Source organism: Saimiri boliviensis, chromosome 20, assembly GCF_048565385.1.
Source record: "Saimiri boliviensis isolate mSaiBol1 chromosome 20, mSaiBol1.pri, whole genome shotgun sequence".
In the NCBI taxonomy this organism is placed as follows: Eukaryota; Metazoa; Chordata; class Mammalia; order Primates; family Cebidae; genus Saimiri; species Saimiri boliviensis.
The window spans coordinates 14187051-14205013 of NC_133468.1; the positions used below are offsets into that span (position 1 = coordinate 14187051).

The window sequence follows — 17963 nt, forward strand, 5'->3', positions numbered from 1 at the left end:
TGGACATTCCCTCCATTCTTGGTTAAAGATGTTTCTCTTCCCCAGCTACTGGGGGAAATGATGGTCACAACAACTTATTGAGCCCAACTCAGTGCCAGGGGGACTCATGGGTAAAGAAACCTAACAAGCAGAATCTCTGCTCTTATGGAACTTACACCGTCTTAAGGAAAGAGAAGCCATGCAGACCAAACACGTGACCAAATGAAATAATTTCCAGAAAGTATAAACTAGGAAAATAATGCAGTAGGATGATACACTAGTGTCTAATGGCAGGAGCAAGAAGACAGGACAGGCTTGGGCGGTGGAAGGGACAGAAAGGCAGCTGGAGCACAGTGAGTGATGACAGAGGAAGGCAATCAGAGAGGGAGCAGAGGCCAGGTCTTGTAGGGCCAAGGCAGGGATGCAAAGATGGTGAGTCCTTGCCTACACTATGACGGTAAGGAGAAGGACTGAGTAGTTACCCAGTCTATTGCTAGACATCTGTGTAGACTCAGTGAGAGTTCATGTGGTACCCAAAGCCTCAATAAGCACTAAACAAATGGGGTAGGTTTATTTTATGTCAATAGAGATTCTGCTTAGAAAGGTGAGTGGCCAACGTCTGTCAGATTAACTGTCTGGAGTTCTTTCTAGGGTGATGTAAATTCTAACTGTCCCCAAGGCAGTGGGATAGACCATCTCTCTGGTTCTCTTTCTGGCCCCAGAGGGTAGGGAGTGGGGTGGGGAATGACTCTATCATCATGATCTTCACCTTCAGCGGGAAGAGAGGGGGTAGTTTCTCAAGGCATCTGTCATGACCTGAGATGAATGATGATCCAGCATTTTCCCAGGAAGGGCTGGAAGTACCCCGATGATGCTGGCTTCACCATCGTCCCAGTCCAGGCCCTGGTGCATCCTTGCACTGCATCGAGCATGGCTTATCATCCTGGGCGCATCTCAGTTACAGCTCTTGTAGTAAGGTCAGGTGGAGATGGGCCAGGGATTAGGTGCCACGCAGGTGTGTCTCTCTACCAGTCCTCACCTTAGGTGGTAAGAAGATGCTATGTGGTCAGAACCACAAGCGGATAGTAGGGAGCCGAGGGGTGGGTTTCGGGCCTCTGTCTAAGAACAGCATTCATAGTTATGGCTGAATGAGGGAAGAATTACACAGAGTAAATACAGACCTGAGGGGCAAGCAGACTTCAGTTCTGGTCCAGGGGAGGCCTCTGGTTAACATGCAGCCACCTGCACAGCATCTTCCAGCACATAGAGACCATCATCGGAGCTTCACTCTCCCTGGCCCCTTGGACCAGACTGCTGAGGAGACCCTAGTAACACCATAGCAAAGGGTCATTCTCCATCCTAGCTGAGCTGAAAATCCCTCTTAGCCAGGAAGAAAGCATTCATGGGAAAATGTAAGCATTGCTTTTGTTTATTGAATATTTATCCTAGGACCATGCTAGTAGATTACTTCATTGAATACCCACAGCATCCTGACAAGGTAGATTCTATTTATACTTATACTTTGCAGTGAGGAAACTGGGGTGCAGGGAGGTGATAAAGTTGCTCAGAAACACCCAGCTTAGGAAGCAACTGCACAGGACTGGAGTCCTGGTGACTCTGACCCCACAGCCCCTGTGGATACAACTAAAGGTCCCATTTAGGGTGGGAAGGAGATTCAGCATGAGCAGACAGAGAGGCCATGATTTTCCCAGAGGCACTTGGACAGCCATTCATTTTTCTACATGTGGACTCAGTCTCAGTATGGACACTGCTCTGCACAGCCCAGTGAGCATTCCTTCTCTCATCCTGTTGCTCACTGAACTTCTCTGCCTGAGCTCTGCTCCTGGTCAGCCTCAGGCTGAAATTCACCCAGGGGCAGGGGCCAGCCCTGTGTCACTTGGTGCAGTAGAGAAGAGAAGACACAGAGCCTGATACAGACTCCCAGCTAATGATGCTCACACCACAGTTGCAGCTCATCTCCAGGGACGTGGTGACGCAAAGCAACACACAGACTAGAAAACTCACATGTCTACAGGGCTGCACAAGTTACCTGAGTAACTGAAGCCAGCTGTCTGAGTCCATTTGGGCTGATATAGACTAGGCGGTTCATAAACAACAAAATTTATTTCTCACAGTTTTTGTTTGTTGGTTCGTTTTTTTGTTATTTTGTTGTGTTTTGTTTGTGTTTGAGACAGTCTCACTCGGTCACCCAGGCTGGAGTGCAATGGTATGATCTCGGCTCACTGTAACCTCTGCCTCCTGGGTTCAAGTGATTCTCCTGCCTCAGCCTCCCAAGTAGCTGGGACTACAGTGTGTGTGCCGCCATGCCCAGCTAATTTTTGCATTTTTAGTAGAGACAAGAGTTTCACCATTTTGGCTGGTCTGGTCTTGAACTCCTGACCTCAGGTGATCCACCTGCCTTGGCTTCCCAAAGCACTAGGATTACAGGCATGAGCCATGCACTTGGCCTGTTTCTCACAGTTCTAGAGACTGGAAGTCCCAGATTAGGATGTCAGTGTGGTCAGGTTCTCGGGATGGCCATTATTCTGGGCTGCAGATGGCTGGCTTCTTTCTGTCTTCACATGGCCAAAGAAAGATGAAAGAGCTCTTTGGGTCTCTTTTATAAGGGCACTAATCTCACTCAAAAAGGCTCTACCTCATGACCTAATCACCTCCCAAAGGCCTCACCTCTTAACACTTCACTTTGGGCATTAGAATCTCAATACCTAAATTTAGAGGGAGCGCAAACGTTCAGGCCATAGCCCCAGCCAAATGGAGTCTGTTCCCCATCAAAAGGCAGCTTCTCCTTAGCCTTCAACCTGCTGGGCCTCATGGCAGTGTGGGATTGGTAGACTCAGATCTTTTGTTTTATTTTAAGCCAAGTCAGATGTTTAGTTTTTAAAGGTGAAATCTCACATCTTAAAAATGTTGGCAACCAATTTAAAAATTTATTTTTAATGTTGTGCCGGGCATGCTCATTACATGTGTGGGCCGGAAGAGGCCTGTTTGAGGCTTCTGCATGGATAAGAGTAGGGGCTTTGAGATGAAGAGCACTGGGTTCAAATCACTGCCCTTCTGCTTCCTGGCAGTGCAACTCAGGTAAATGACGTGATGTCTGGGTAAAGTGGGAATCCTACCCCCACCTGGCAGGTGCGCTGTAGGACTGAATGGATAACACTTACGAAGAGCCTGGGACAGTGCCTGGTGCTTAAAGAATGTGGCTATTGGCCAGGCATAGTAGCTCACACCTGTAACCCCAGCACTTTGGAAAGCCAAAGCAGATGGATCACGAGGTCAGGAGATCAAGACCATCCCGGCCAACATGGTGAAACCCCATCTCTACTAAAAATACAAAAATTAGCCAGGCATGGTGGCTCATGCCTGTAGTCCCACTTAGGAGGCTGAGGCAGAGAATCGTTTGAACCAAGGAGGTGGAGGTTGCAGTAAACCAAGATAAATTGCTCCACTGAGCTAAAGCCTGAGTGACAGAGTGAGACTCGTCTCAAAAAAAAAAAAAAAAAAAAAAAAAAAATGTGGCCATTGTTGTTATCCCCATTCTTAAGTATGTGAAGAGTGAGCTGCCTGTCTCTGCCTCACTTTGCTCCTAGAGGCTGGCCAGTGCCTTCATCACATGGCATCTTCCATAGAATCTCTGTGGTCTTCTCCCTTGGTCTTCACGGCCGAAGAAATTGCACGTTTCTGTTTGTTAGCAGGATTCTGACAGTGGCTCTGTACCAAGAAGTCAAAGGATGCCTAGAGCTGGTGATTAGCTCCTTCAGCACCAGCTCAGGGATGCAAGCAAGTGTTCCTTTGTTTTCATGCTTGAAAACAAAGCCTTCAATTCAGGGCTTCTCCTCAGCTCCCTTGGCAGATCCCTGGCTTTTGACACTGTAACATCCTCACTATGTTTGGTCTGTGCAAAGGTGCCCAAAATAGTGTCTTCCTGGCCTGGAATATTCTGACGACTCTTCCTCGCTACTCTCTAGAGCAGCAGGAAATCCTTTTCCTGAGGGATGCATTTTCCAAACCTGAGGCATCTTACTCTTTCTTCTCATCTCAGCCTTCCATTTATACTTCACGAAAGGAGAGGGAAGTAGAGGACTTACTCACTGAGGTGTGGTATATCTAGAGTAGGAAACAGAATTAGAAATTAACGCAATCCATAGAAAGTCAAACTGCTCCACAGCCTGTCCCCGCATAGGAAAGCATTCAGACAGAACCACAGGCCAGCAGCCACAAGGAATGCTTTTGACACTGTGACGTGATCTCAGTCTTTAAAACAGCTTCTCAAAACCTACAGTGAAGGATTTCATTCATAAAACACAACAAGCTTTCTCTTGATTTTTCTCTATATCTCACATGTCAGGCAACAGGCCCCTGTTCCCCAGCTTCTCCCAAATATCCCTCTGAATGTGTCCTGAGCCGCTCTTGCCTCCTTGACCTGCGTTCTTACCTTTCAGATCTAGTTTCTTTCTGACTCTGTTTCCAGTGGAAACCCGGCTCAGCTTCCTGGCTGTCCTTGTTCAGGTAGCCCTCCCGGAACCCAGCGTAGCACAGTAAGCAAGCAGGTAGACAAAGAATCGGTGTTGGAATACTAGTGGAGAGAAAGGCTGTGACGGCATTTGCATCTGCACTTTGCCCCATGGCATTAACACAGTGGATGTCACAAGGCTCAGGGAGAAGCAGTCTGACGGTAGCTTTTAATAGGCCGAATATTTGAGAAGTCACGTGAGGCGAAGACCTTCCGTTCAAGAACACGACAGTTCCTGTATCTGCAACAATGCTCATCTCATTTGACACTGTAGGAGATTCCATGCTTTATACCTTACAGGGTGGGGTCGATTGTTTCATAATGCACTACACACTGGGGCAAGCAACCAAGGTCCCTCGGTATATTTTTCTGTAGCCAGTCTCATCTTGATCTTAAGCCTCTATCTGCCAAAAGGGAAAGGAGAAAGCTGAAAACCTTCCCAATGAAGGAAAGCTGTGTCTTTTTGCTTAAGTAGCCTCTTTGGGGTTAGATAGTCTCTTTGAGGTGAATGCTCAGCCTTTCAGGGGTACTCCTCATTCTCCTAACCAAGAAGTCATAGAGGTCGCCCCGCATGGCAGGGTGGAGGGTGGAGTGTGAGCCTTATCACATGCAGTTGCATCCTTTCTCACCTCGGTCTATGGCTGAGGGCGCTTGTGGCCCCTTCTCCTGGCACTGTGGGGAGTCATGATAATCCTATTCCACCTTTTGCCCCAGGGCTCCACCTACATTCTGCCGGTGCTGCATCCAGACCCCAGCATATCCCTTCCTCTGCTTCTACTGAGAGGTCCCCGCATGCTTGCTTCCTGGTGGATTTTCTTACTCCCTACTCTTAGCTACCCTCCACATCCCCCTCTGGGAGCTTATGGGTGCTTTCAGACACTGCTTTTTCACTCTATTTCTGGATTCTCTCTGTTTAACCTCACCATACCAGCATTTCTGGGCTTACCTGGCTGCTCCATGCAGGTGCCAGAACACGAGGCAAAGCGGACTTCCAGAAAAGGGAAGGCACTTTGTACAACCTCTTCCCAGTTTTCTTGACCCATCTTTCCAGATCTCAGCTCAGGGTTGTGGGGAAACTGGACATCTTTCCCTCTCATCCCCTCTGAATTTCTCCCCTTGGGTCCAGAAGAGCATGCTTTTCACTTCTCATTTAAGATAACTTACCACTTCCCTTCCCGTTTAAGATAACTTACCGCGATGTCAAATCCTCCTTCTCAATTTCCCTAGGTGACATATGGAAACCACCCTTTCTTTCTTGGAATTTCAAACCTCATTGGGGCCTTAATGGCAGATAGGACATAGAGGGAAGATCTTGCTTGCCAGAAAAAGTGAAATATATCAGGAAATATTTTAAAAATATTGACACCATTTATTTCACCTACAACATGCTTAATCTTGTCATTATGGAGACAGTAAGGCAGATAGCATTTTCTTAGTTTACTGCTGAGACATATGAGGCTGAGGGAGGTTAAGAGACCCACCAAGGTCACACAGCATGTCGGGGGCACAGTCAAGAAGAACCCATGAGTGTTTGGACTCTGATAGAGGTTCCTTCTGTGTCCCTGGGCCACCTCCCCTGCTAGGGCTCTCTCTTCCTCCACGGGACTGTGAAGTCAGCCACGGGGCACTGTCAGCTCCACCAATCTGCTCCCTTGTCTCTTAAAGTGATTATAAAGTAGAAACCATGAAATCCACAGCTGCAGGCACAGTAGGAATTCTGCCTCAAATAGGCACAAATCCTGGAAGCCAGCAGTTAATGCCGAAGTCACTGTGAACTTCATTTAATGTTTTTTTTTTTAAAGAGATTGCCAGCTATGAATGTCTGAGAGGTGGCCAATGATCCATTATAAGCACTAAATAATTTGTAAGTCAAACCTATTGATGGCAATATGGTGTCAAAATCACTCAACGATGCTTGTTGAAAAGACAAATCAGTTATGCCTGGGTCTCTGCAAAGGTGGTTTGGAAGGGCAGCACATGAATGTGTAAGTGTGTATAAACATATATCTTTAATGGAGTGCAGAAGGAACAAAAACTGGCATAATAATTGAGGAATCTTTTGGACTCTACCCTTTTTCTTGCTGGGAAACTTGCCCAGCCAAGAATCCACAAGGCCTTTGAATCAAGTCGGCTCCCTGTCCTTATCCACGGAGCTTATGAAAAAATGAGGATTTGACTGCTTATAGCAAAGGTTCCAGACCTTTTGATACCCGCCTTCTGCTTAATGCTTTCACCTGAGAAGAGAAGATGGAATCCCCCCACTCTGCTGCCTCCTCTGAGCCCCTTTAACTTGTTCCTGGAGTTCTACAAAAGTTGCCTAACCAGCCTCCCGGTCTCCACTCTGCCCCTTATAATTTATATTCAAGGATAAGCCAGGGCAGTCTTTTGAGAACCAAAGTCAGATCATGTTATGCCTCTTGCTCAAGGCGGTCTTCTCTGGTTTTCCATTGTACGTACAATAAAATTCTCCTTTTGTGTGATGGCCAATAAAGCCCTCCCTGTTTTGAACACTGTCTGCATCTCCAGCCTCTTTCATACCTTTGCCCAACTCTCTCCCTAAGCCTCAGCCTCTTCTGGCCTTTTTGCTGGTACTTGAACAGGTCAAGATGTCCCTGCCTCTGGACCTTTGCTCAGGCTTGGCCTGAATGTCTCACTTTCAACTTTGCACATCATTCAATTCTAACCTGAAATGTCACCTCCCAGGGAGGCCTTTCTTAATCAGTCATTCTCTGTTGCATTATTCTACTTTATTTCTATTAGTGCATGTCTCCTAAAATTTACTTACCAACTTGATTTCTCTCTGTCTTTCTAATCTATAATAGAAACTTCCAGAAAGCAGGGACTTGGTCTTATTCACAGCTCTATCAATGGTACCTACAGGGCCACTTGTCTCATGGCTGGCATCCTCATGAAACTTGTTGATTGACTAGGCTACGGCTTTTTTCCCCCCAAATGATGGTCTCCTTTTCCAGTTGAGCAACAACCATATTGAAGTTTGCCAGTGATCCAATCATTTGTTTTTATAAATTCATTTGTCCAACAAAAATTTGCTAATTTCCTACTGTTTTCCAGCCCATATGCTAGGCATGGGGGCCACAGAGCAGCCTCTGGCCTCCAAGAATTCAAGATCTGGAAAATTCTATACCTGTTCAATGTGGGAAGAACTATAACAAACGTGTGCATGGTGTACTCAGAAAAAGAGACCCCAGTCCAGGGATTTCCAGGGAGGCCTTTGAGCTGTATCTTAGAGGATGTGTAGGAGTCAGGCAAACAACAGCTTGAAGTATTCTAAGCATAGGGAAAGCAAATATTCAGAGCCCAAGAGAGCTTGGCAGGCGTCCTTCCACATGGCTGGGGTACAGGATTCCCCGTAGGAGAGGCAGGAACTAGAGAGGCAGACAGGGGTTGGAGTGGGACTGGCCTTTGTACTATTAAGGAGCTGGGACTTTACCTTGAAACAATTATAAGCTCTTAAGAAGGGGAGGGACTTTGGTCTTGTGTTTTAGGAAGATCACTTTGGCCATGAGGGAGAGGACGTATTGGAGGAGATAACAAAAGAGACAGAGACCTTTAGTCTTAAGAAAGAAACCTGACTGGCCTGGGCAAGAGGGGTATAATAGTTTCCTAGGGCTGCTGAAACTAATCACCACAAACTGGGTGGTTAAAAGCAACGGAAATGAATTCTCTCACAGTTCTGCAGGATAGCAGTTCAAAATCCAGGCATGGGCGGGGCCAGGCTTCCTCCAAGGCCTCTCAGGAAAGATCTTGCCTTGCTCTCCCAGCTTCTGGTTGTCCCCGGGATTCTTTGGTTTGTGGCTGCATCACCCCAATCTCTGCTTCCATCTTCACATTCCCACCTTTTTTAAATGTCTCTCTCTCTCTCTCCATATGGTATTTCCTCCTTTTATTGGAACACCATTCATGTTGGATTAAGGCCCACACAGCCTCAATTCTATTTCATCTACGTAGACTCTATTTTGTTTTCTTTTTTTTTTTTGAGATGACGAAGTCTCGCTCTGTCAACCAGGCTGGAGTGCAGTGGCACTATGTTGGCTCACTGCAACCTCCGCCTCCCTGGTTCAAGCGATTCTTCTGCCTCAGCTCCCTTCATAGCTGGGATTACAGGTGTGCTTCACTAGGCCCAGCTAAATTTTTATTTATTTATTTATTTATTTAAGTAGAGACAGGGTTTCCCCATGTTGGGCAGGCTGGTCTCGAACTTCTGACCTCAGCCTCCCAAAGTGCTGGGATTACAGGTTTGAGCCACCACGACCGCCCCCGATTTTGATATAAGGTCACATTCACAGGGACCAGGGCTTTGGGCCACAACATAATCTTTTGGGGGGATGTAATTCACCCCATAACAGGGAGTGAATGGAAAGAAGGGAGCGGGGATTCCAGAGTTTGAATAGAGATGGATTCAATGAGTGGTGGAAACTAAACAGATGGGAATACTTAAAGAAGAGAGCGTAATCTAGAAAGATTCCCATGTTTTTAGTTTGTCCAATCCGATGGAGGGTGAAACCATTCATTGAAATACAGAATATATAATATAAGACAGAACCCAAGGTCCCTGCTTCTTTTCTACAAATGCTTATCACATTATTTAAAGCAATCTTAGTAGCCCAAAGAGCTCCCCTAGAGAGAAAGAAATGGCAAAGCAAAAAAGAAGGCAAATGCATGGGCAAAGCAAGAGGGAGCATTAGCTTCCTCAAAGTTTAGACCAGAAGCGGAAATGAAAATCAAGTTACTGAGCTCAATTCATCTCTTTAAAGCTAGAGCCACAGACATAACCAGAGTTTTCCTTGTGGAGGAAAAGGAAGGAGACTTGTGTTCCATTGGCCCTTCATTCATTCTGGAGCCAGGTTGGAATAAATAGTGTCTTGTTTGGTTTGAACTCCTTAGAAAAGGGAGTCCAACTCCCCATCTCTGACTACAGAGCTTATTTCAGAAGAGCATTAGCATGCACAGGAAGCAGCAGACCCTACAGGTATAACACCTTCTTCCCTGGCCCTCATAATCCAGGTCTTGTTCTGACATGGTTCATCCGGTGCCGACTGCTCAGCCTCTTTGATGTCCAGACCAAACGCGGCCCACTTTCCTGTGGGCATCGCTGCCTTTCAGCCTGTTTACCTGGAGGCGGTGGTTCTCTGCAACATCCGCCTATCCTTTGAAAGAGAGTGGGGCGAGGGAGGGTGGGTGCTCTGGGGCTCCCCAGGAAAAGGCCGATTGAATTTGCAGGCAGCAGAGAGAGGTGATGATGCAGCATTTCAGCAGCGGTCGGAGAGGTAGCCTGGGTGGCGGGGAGTGAAATCCACCTCCCTTCCACTTAGAACACAGTTCAACCTCGGAGGACCACCACAGAATGATGGCTTATTGGGGCTGAGACCTTGTCGGGGGGACAAGGCCAAAAAGGATGTGACCTACCACATGTTATAAATTGTTGACGGACGGGCTTACTGGTGCTCACACTCCATATTCTTTTCCACGGTCTCCCTCCCTCTTCTTCTGACAGTTGGGAAGTCTTGCCTGGCCTCGCTGGCTTTGACAATCTCTCTGTTGCCTGAGGAGGAAAAACCACCTCGGCTCTTAATCTGACCCAGCTAATTGGCCCTGGGGAAGTAAATTATGTAGAAAGAAGAGCCCTCTCTGCCTCTTGCCACAAATGTCTCCTAACTATAGGAGACACAGAGAGTGACCACAGCCTTCTTAGAAATCTGTTGTGGCCTCATGACCTCTGAGCAATAATAAATAGTACTTTCACAGGCGGTCCCATAGATATGAAGATGTTTTGTGAGAACATCTGGCATTCATTGACTCAGGAAAAGAAAGAAAAAAATCACAAGCCTTGGTACAGAATTTCATTTTCTTTTCATGTTGCCATGTGGGTGAAGGAGCCCTCTCTGTCTTTAAGCAAATGCGGGATGGGGGTAGATGAGCTCTCTTTCAAGTTTTAAAGGGAACATAAAAATGCACACACGTTTCTGTGAAGAAGTTCTCTGGCAGGGGACCAGGGTGGGGGGCATCTTTCTGAAGGGGGCTGGGGATGTCCGGTTGCCGTAACTTCCCTTCAGCGCGTCTTCTTTCCCTCTGGTCCTGCGAAGCTTTCACTGCGCTGCCCTCTGGGAAGACCTGAGTTGCAGATTATGGATTCCATAGGTGGGTGGGTGGTTAGGGGACACCAAGGTGTGCGAGCTTGAACTGGATGAGAGCCCACAGTGCTGGTGTTTTTTCCGTGTCTCCCTCTTTCATTCTCCCTCTTCCTCTCCCTCTCGCTCTCTCCCCCACCCTCTTCTCTCCAGTGCTGTAGAACAACCTGGCTCATAAGCGCCAACACCCACAATCTAGGCTCCCTTTGGAATGCAGTGGAAACTCAAAGCTCACTCCTGCAGGGTGGAGTTCCCACTTTCCCACAGGATGAGCACAGCTCTGTCTTCATACAAAAGTTGGCTGCTCTTTGATCGATGAGTTTAAATGAGAATAGGTCTTAGGTAGCCCAAGTGGCTTAAAATGTTAGCAAACAGTGGGATCCCTTTTAATTTTTAAAGGGAACTCTAATTCTACCCTTTATGACTTGCTTAATTATCCTGGGCCCCTGAACAGCTGTCTATTGATTCCAATTAACATGATTGACATCTCCTCTGAAGGTAAAAGCTAATCAACTACAGGTTCCCCACTGAGAATTCATTTCCTTCTTGGAGTCACTCCTGGGCAGGAGGAAACTTAAATATGAGAATCGAGATTCCGCACCCACAGCTCTGATTTTACTCTTTTACATACAGCCTCACAGTGTCTTATAGAGGGGAAAAAAACGCTAGACATTTTTTTTTTAAATGGCAATGTATTTTTGAACCAAACTAGAGTTAATTCGGTTGGCTTTCACTTTTCTTCCTTTCTATTTTTTGTGAATCTAAATTGAGCCCTTGAATGTTTGATTTCCTTTTCCTTTCCGGTTCTGAAGGACCCACAAAGGCTACTTTTATTGCTTCTGACAACAAGTTTAGAAGTTGACATGAACTTCCTGGTATAGCCAACCTTCAATTTTTCATCTCCTCTTTGCAGTGATTTAGATGCAGATCTTGACAGTTTGCTAGTGATGTTTTCAGATAAAACAAAAGCCAGTGAGAGAGAAGCCATGTCAGATAACCAACGGGGGTCCACAAGGCAGCAGAGTGCTGGAATGCTGCTGAATCTAAATGTGAAACATAAAAGAAATAATGCCAACAAATTCATTCAACACATATTTCTGCCTATTGTCAGGTACGTGGAAATTTCTGGAAGTGGGGCATGTGATCTCGCCGTGATACCTATGGCATCTTTCCATGTGTATTCCTCCTCGTCAGAAAGGAAATCTATGTGTAACAGCTGGCAGCAAGCTCAACGTGAAGTGTTCTATGATTGCAAAAAAAAAATAAATAAAAAATGCTATTATAGGCTGTGTAGTATACAGATCAAAGGGGGCAGTGGTTAAACAAATCCTAACATTAATTGGTGTTTTATTTGACTATAAATTTCATAAGGGCAGACACAACGTTGGTCTTGCTGCTTACATTCAAATAACCTAGCTCAGGGCTTGGCATGCCATAGACACTGAATAGACATTTGACGAATGAACCAATTCTCTGGACACAGACCCAAATGTGGCAAAGAAACAGGCGCCAACTTTGTGCTGGGTAAGCTGGTCAGATAGAATAATTATGGGATGGGTGGATAGATTGACTAAAAGTGACATCAGAGGAAGTGAGATGAGATTTTGTTTTGGACAAATAAGATGGGGATAACTGATAATGGGCAAATAAAACTCAAGGTTCACTCTCAAGAAAGAGCTCACAGACTTTGGGGATTTGTGCATAAGAAGAGAGACGGCGCTGCATTCCTAACTGTCGAGGGAGTCAGCTTTAATTAGGTCTGGGCAGTAAGTAGGAAGAATGGCAAGGGAGTCCTTGGCATCAGGCAGTGTGGCCCAGCAAAGGCAGAATCTGCTGATGTGTTTATTCTGTTCTGTTGCTGACTGTAGGAAATGTACCCGTCTTCCTACACATCTCTTCTTGTATCTTTCTTTCTGGTGCCATCTCATTTACTTAGAGAAGAAATGGGGAGGAGGAGGGAAGCAGCAAGGAAAACAGAGATGGCTCAACTAGACCCAGAGCCGTGTCCAAGTCTGATAGAGCAAGGCCAGCCCCTCCCTAGTAAAGATCAAACACTTACAGTGGCATTTCCTGGCCAAAATAGAGCCAACAACAGCAAATAAAAACAATACCACAAACCCACCCTGGGAACTACAGAACACTTTTGTTTTGTTTCTCTTCTACCCACTCTAGAGTTTAGGTTTCTGTCTAGCAGATTTAAGTGTGTTGCCTATCATTCATCAACCCCAAATGCGAGTTTATGTATCTTAACGTCACTTGTTCTTACCGCTACAATAAATCTTCAGACAATTAGAAGCTGCCCAGCATCCCGCAGGGAGTCTAGGGCCCTAGGCTGGACGTCGTGGAGAGAAAGGAGAGAATTTCTGATGTTCTGTTCCTGTTTGAAAAATTACAGCATTCTCTACGTTTCAGTTCTCCACTTCTGTCGCTGGTTGGTCTTACTCCTTTATGTAGCTTTGCTGGGTTCAGGGAATGTGGGCAGGGGAGCGGTTAGCAACATAACCTAAGAGAACAAACATTAAGCAAAGCAACATTTTTTTTTTTTTTGAGACAAAGTTTCTCTTTTGTTGCCCAGGCTGGAGTGTAATGGTGCAATCTTGACTCACTGCAACCTCCACCTCCTTGGTTCAAGTGATTCTCCTGCCTCAGCCTCCTGAATAGCTGGGATTACATGGGGCCACCACCATGTCTAGCTAATTTTTTATATTTTTAGAAGAGATCAGGTTTCACTGTGTTTAGGCTGGTCTTGAACTCCTGACCTCAGGTGATCCACCCCCCTCAGCCTCCCAAAATGCTGGGACTACAGGCATGAGCCACTGGCAAAACAACATTTAATTCCAGTAAATATGAGGTTGATTCCCGCTAACCTCCTCTGGTTACCCTTGTAACTGTCAAAGCCTTAAGAGCTCTTATTTTTGAAGGAGTTTCTTCCCCCTCACCATGTCAAACATGGTAAATTACACTTAGATCACACGTTACATGTAGTATACAGAAAAATGGAAACAATTATTATTTTGTTTTTGTAATTTTAACTTTATACTTTTTGTATATTGGGCCAATGTATTTTTTTTTTCAGCTCTACCCATTTTTATGTGCCCTCAAAGAGCTCATGTGACGTGAGTCTTGACTAACATCGGTAATGGCACTACCTGCCATAGCCCTGGCCCCTTCACAGGCTATTGACTTTTCTCAAAGAAGCTGCCTGACTAGTCTGTCTATTCAGCCAACAAGGATTTTCAGTCAGCCACTGAATGTCTGATACTATGCTGTTGAAGGCATCACTCTCAACTTCCAAGGACCTCTCCCAAAGCTCTGGCCTGGTCATTGCTTAGCCTAATCTAACACTTGGTATTTCAAGAACAATATCTTAATTAAGTGGGGAATTTCTTCCAAGCAGCTGAACCAATGGGGCAAGGGGTCTGGATTTGCTTTCCTAGACTGTGATTCGTTCCGGAAGAGTCCTATGCCACCTCCAGAGATGAGACAGAGGCAGTGTCTATAACAACTTAATATGGCTATTATTATCCGAGGCAAAAATACTATGTGGCATTTAATGTGGATTACTGTACTGGAACTTGGGTATGATGTTGCTTTTTATACTCAAAGATAAAAAGAACAAGCTATTTTGAGTACTTGGTAGCAGCCCTGGAAGAAGTCTGCAGGCAGACTAGGTAACTACTGTGTGAACGGCCACGCTGACGGTGATGCCCGAGTTCTGGTGTGGCTGGTTTTAAGGCAAGCTGCGTTCTTTGTGGTCACCCCTGATCTGTTACCCTAACCTGGCTTCACCAGGGCAGAGACTGTTTTAGAGCTTGAGGACTCTATTCAGCAAAAGGTCATAAAAATGGTAATAAGAAATAACAACAAGAGTTAGCATTTGTGGAATGCTTCCTTTATGCCTGGCTTGTTAAGAGAATGTCTTATACCTCATCCCACTGGTCAGAGATTACAGCTCTATGTAGATGAGCTTATGATTCTCTGGATAAGGATGAGGAAATCTGAGGCTTGGAGGGGTTCAAGAAGCCATTCAAAACCACTCATCATTAGAGAGGATTCAAACTTTGCTTGTCTGCTGCTAAGCCTCTGCTCTCAGCCTCATCAGTTTCTCCTTTCTGGTTTGAATTTTAGTCAAGGGACATCAGAAGAAACAGATTGAGGTTTGGGGACAATAAATGAATCTTGAGAGCAGTGATAGAGCAGAGTTTGACCTAGTTCTTCCGTTTGGTTTCCTCCTTCCCCCCCCCACCCTCCTCCTCCTCGATTCCTTCCACAAGCCTCTAATCAATGCCTATGACACCATGCTAAGTTGCTGTGAGACAGAGATGACTGTCACCTGGTTCCTGCTCGGGAGCTGCTCGGAACCTAGAAGAGGACATGACAAAGCATCTTTGCAGGAAAACGGACTGAGAACCATCATAGACCTACAGTTACGTCCTGATCTGCCAGAGCACAAGGGGAAGAACAGCTGGAGAAGTGAGGGGAACAAGTATCCCAGCCAAAAGTGAGAGAGAGTCAGAGAGAGAGAGAGAGAGACAGAGAGAGAGAGAGGGGAACAAGTATCCCAGCCAAAAGAGAGAGAGAGTCAGAGAGAGAGAGAGAGAGACAGAGAGAGAGAGAGAGAGAGGCAGCACTGTATAGGAAAGCCCCCAAAATGAAAGCAGGTAACCTATTCAGAGAGTGACAGCGTAGTCAGGGGGAGTTTGATTAGCCCAACTGGACTGAAGGAATCATTATGGGAGATGATAAACATAAGGCTAGATGGAAAGGTAGGTTAGAGTCCTGCCGTGAAGACCTCTGGAGACTTCCAAAGGCAGAGACCCCAATAAAGATGGGGATAAGGGCCTGTGTTAGGACAGCGGGTAGCAGAGATGGGGTGAACGGTTAGATTCAAAAGGCATCTCAGCTGTAAAATCAGCAGAATTTGGAGACGGATTTGAAAGCAGCAGAGAGGACAAGGAGAAAATGAATGTGAGGGTCTTCAGTGAAGCAGTAGGGTGGATGAGGGACACCGTCCACCGGGGCGAGGCAGGTGCTTGCAGAGGAGCCCCTCGTCCACCAGAGGAGGCTCGAGAAGGTTGGGGGGGAGGAGTCGGTGCCCTTTTGGCCTTGCTGAGTTGGATGTGTCTGCAGGACATCCAGGTGGGGAAGCCTATTTTTCAGCTATGCGTTGTTGTGGGGTTTTTTGTTTTGTTTTTGCATCTCCAGTCTACGAATAGAACTTGAATCCTCCATAAAGTCATGAACTTGCCAGTAAAAATAATGTCAGAATTTGTATGTCTTCACTGTGGCCAGAGTAGACCCCTGTGGCAAGAGCCTAGAATACAGAAAGCAAATGGTGTTTTTGGCAGTCTGATACAGGCACCCAGCTGCTAAATAGGGGCGCAGGCCTGGAGCAGAGGGCCCTGGAGCAGAGGAGCGCTGGGGAAGGGTGCAGAAAAGGGAGGAGGAGAATTATCTCTGAGAAGAAATCACTTTTGTTTTTAATTTTACACACCTGGGGCTCGTAATACTCACAAGAACACGCTCAGCAATGGAGGAAGATGGAGAGGTAAGAGCAAGCCTCCCTCTATGGGAGGCTGGGGGACACTGTTGTTCTCTGCTAAACAGTCAGTCTCTAGAGCTCCAAGGAATGTATTTTCGGTGCAGGGCAAGGAGAAAGTGATTCTCAGCCCTTTCGTGACTTTCTGCATGCTTTCCTAAATGTGCAGTTTACCTCTCAATTCTGATCTGCTCAAAGTACAGGGATGGGATTGTGGATCTGGAGACATTTTAAATATCCAAAGAGAATGTTGCTGTGTCTCCCTCTTGCATTGTATTCTTATTTGCTTAGCTACTGACTTGCTTTTAAAGCAATGTCAAAGGGAATCTCTATCTTCTGCAGTGTATCTGATTCTGGCGTCTCACCTCCCTTCTTGCGTTAATTTAGGAATGTTTTGTTTCTGCAAAAATAGTGCTGTGATCTTTGCTTTTCTATGCGTGCCTTTCATCTGGCGCTCACAATGTGTGGTACAGATGTTTCACTGCCAGGCCCTGGTACCCCCTAATTTGCTTTGTGTATCCTAACTAGTTACAGTCCCTCTAGGCCAGGCATCCCCAAACTACGGCCTGCGGGCCGCATGCAGCCCCCTTAGGCCATTTATTCAGGAAGGGGCCCCTCTTTTATTGGTGGTCAGTGAGAGGAGCACAGTATGTGGCAGCCCTCCAATGGTCTGAGGGACAGTGATCTGGCCCCCTGTGTAAAAAGTTTGGGGACGCCTGCTCTAGGCAATACCACCTCTTTACCTATACTGAAGCACAAAAATAAGGTACCTTTTGGGGTAGGGAAGAGGTCTCCCTCCATATACTACCTCTTACTTCTTTGTCTTTGCCCATCATCAAACCCTTCTCATACTCTGGCTTCCCTGTCCAGTCTATATAACTCCCACTCTTTAAGCATTAAATTCAATCATTAATTCAGTATGTCCATAGTGAGTGATGTATTATGCTAACTACTGTGCCTGTCGTATCCCTAGGGATACAGCAATGCACAAAACAGTCAGTTACTGCATCTAAGTGCTCACTAAGTGTAGTAGATGAAATGAATGGAAAGTGAGCGTCAACTTCACAGTTTGACACAATGGGTGCTACAATGGGGGGGCCTATTAAGTGCTATGGGAACATGGAATGTAGGCCACTAACTCTCCTTAATTAGGCAGAGAATGCTTCCTGCAGGATGGAAGAGCTTGCTATGGTTTGGCTCCCAGGTCTGCAGTTTACAAGCTGTTTTACTTTGGGCGAGTCACTGTACACCTCTGTGCCTTTAAAAATGTGATAATGATGTAAACACTTAGTAGAGCACCTCGCACATAGTAAATACTCAATATACACATACTCATTCACGCCTTCATTCAGTAAAAGTCGTCTACTGAGTACCATGTGTCAGGCAATGCCCTGGAGAGTGTGGAGGGTGCGCCCCACACTTCTATGAAATAAATTTCATCATCTCAGTTCTTTTTTTTTTTTCTGCATATACCACACTTGGAGAAAGTCTTTCAAGTTCCTTTTTGCTGCCTGTTGAAGCAGCAGCTCAGAGGACTTTCTGGGTGCGAGGGAAAGCCTGGGCAGCAAGAAAGTAGCAAGTGAAGCTGTGGCTGAGTCGCACACTGAGGGTTTTCATCTCACCAGCAGCTCCAGCCTATAGGCGTCACCCCTCCCAACACCCATCCCTGTCTCAAATTAAAGTCGGCTTCACATAGCAGGGCACAATCAGAATTCTCATCTTTAAGCTGTGCAATCCCCCTCTGCTGCTGAATATTTGAAGTTCT

General features: G+C 46.1%; 1 protein-coding gene and 1 long non-coding RNA gene across 3 annotated transcripts in view; both read left to right on the top strand.

The window, feature by feature from the left end:
* Positions 1-17963, top strand: part of SLIT3 (slit guidance ligand 3) — a 627330-nt gene that overhangs the window by 235254 nt on the left and 374113 nt on the right. The gene's annotated exons all lie outside the window — the stretch shown is intronic.
* LOC141582469 (uncharacterized) overlaps positions 1-17963 on the top strand; it is a 101233-nt gene that overhangs the window by 72316 nt on the left and 10954 nt on the right. Inside the window, exon 2 of the long non-coding RNA XR_012515322.1 lies at positions 1-17963. This exon is cut by the window's left edge and continues 65647 nt beyond it; it is cut by the window's right edge and continues 10954 nt beyond it. This is a non-coding gene — a long non-coding RNA (uncharacterized LOC141582469).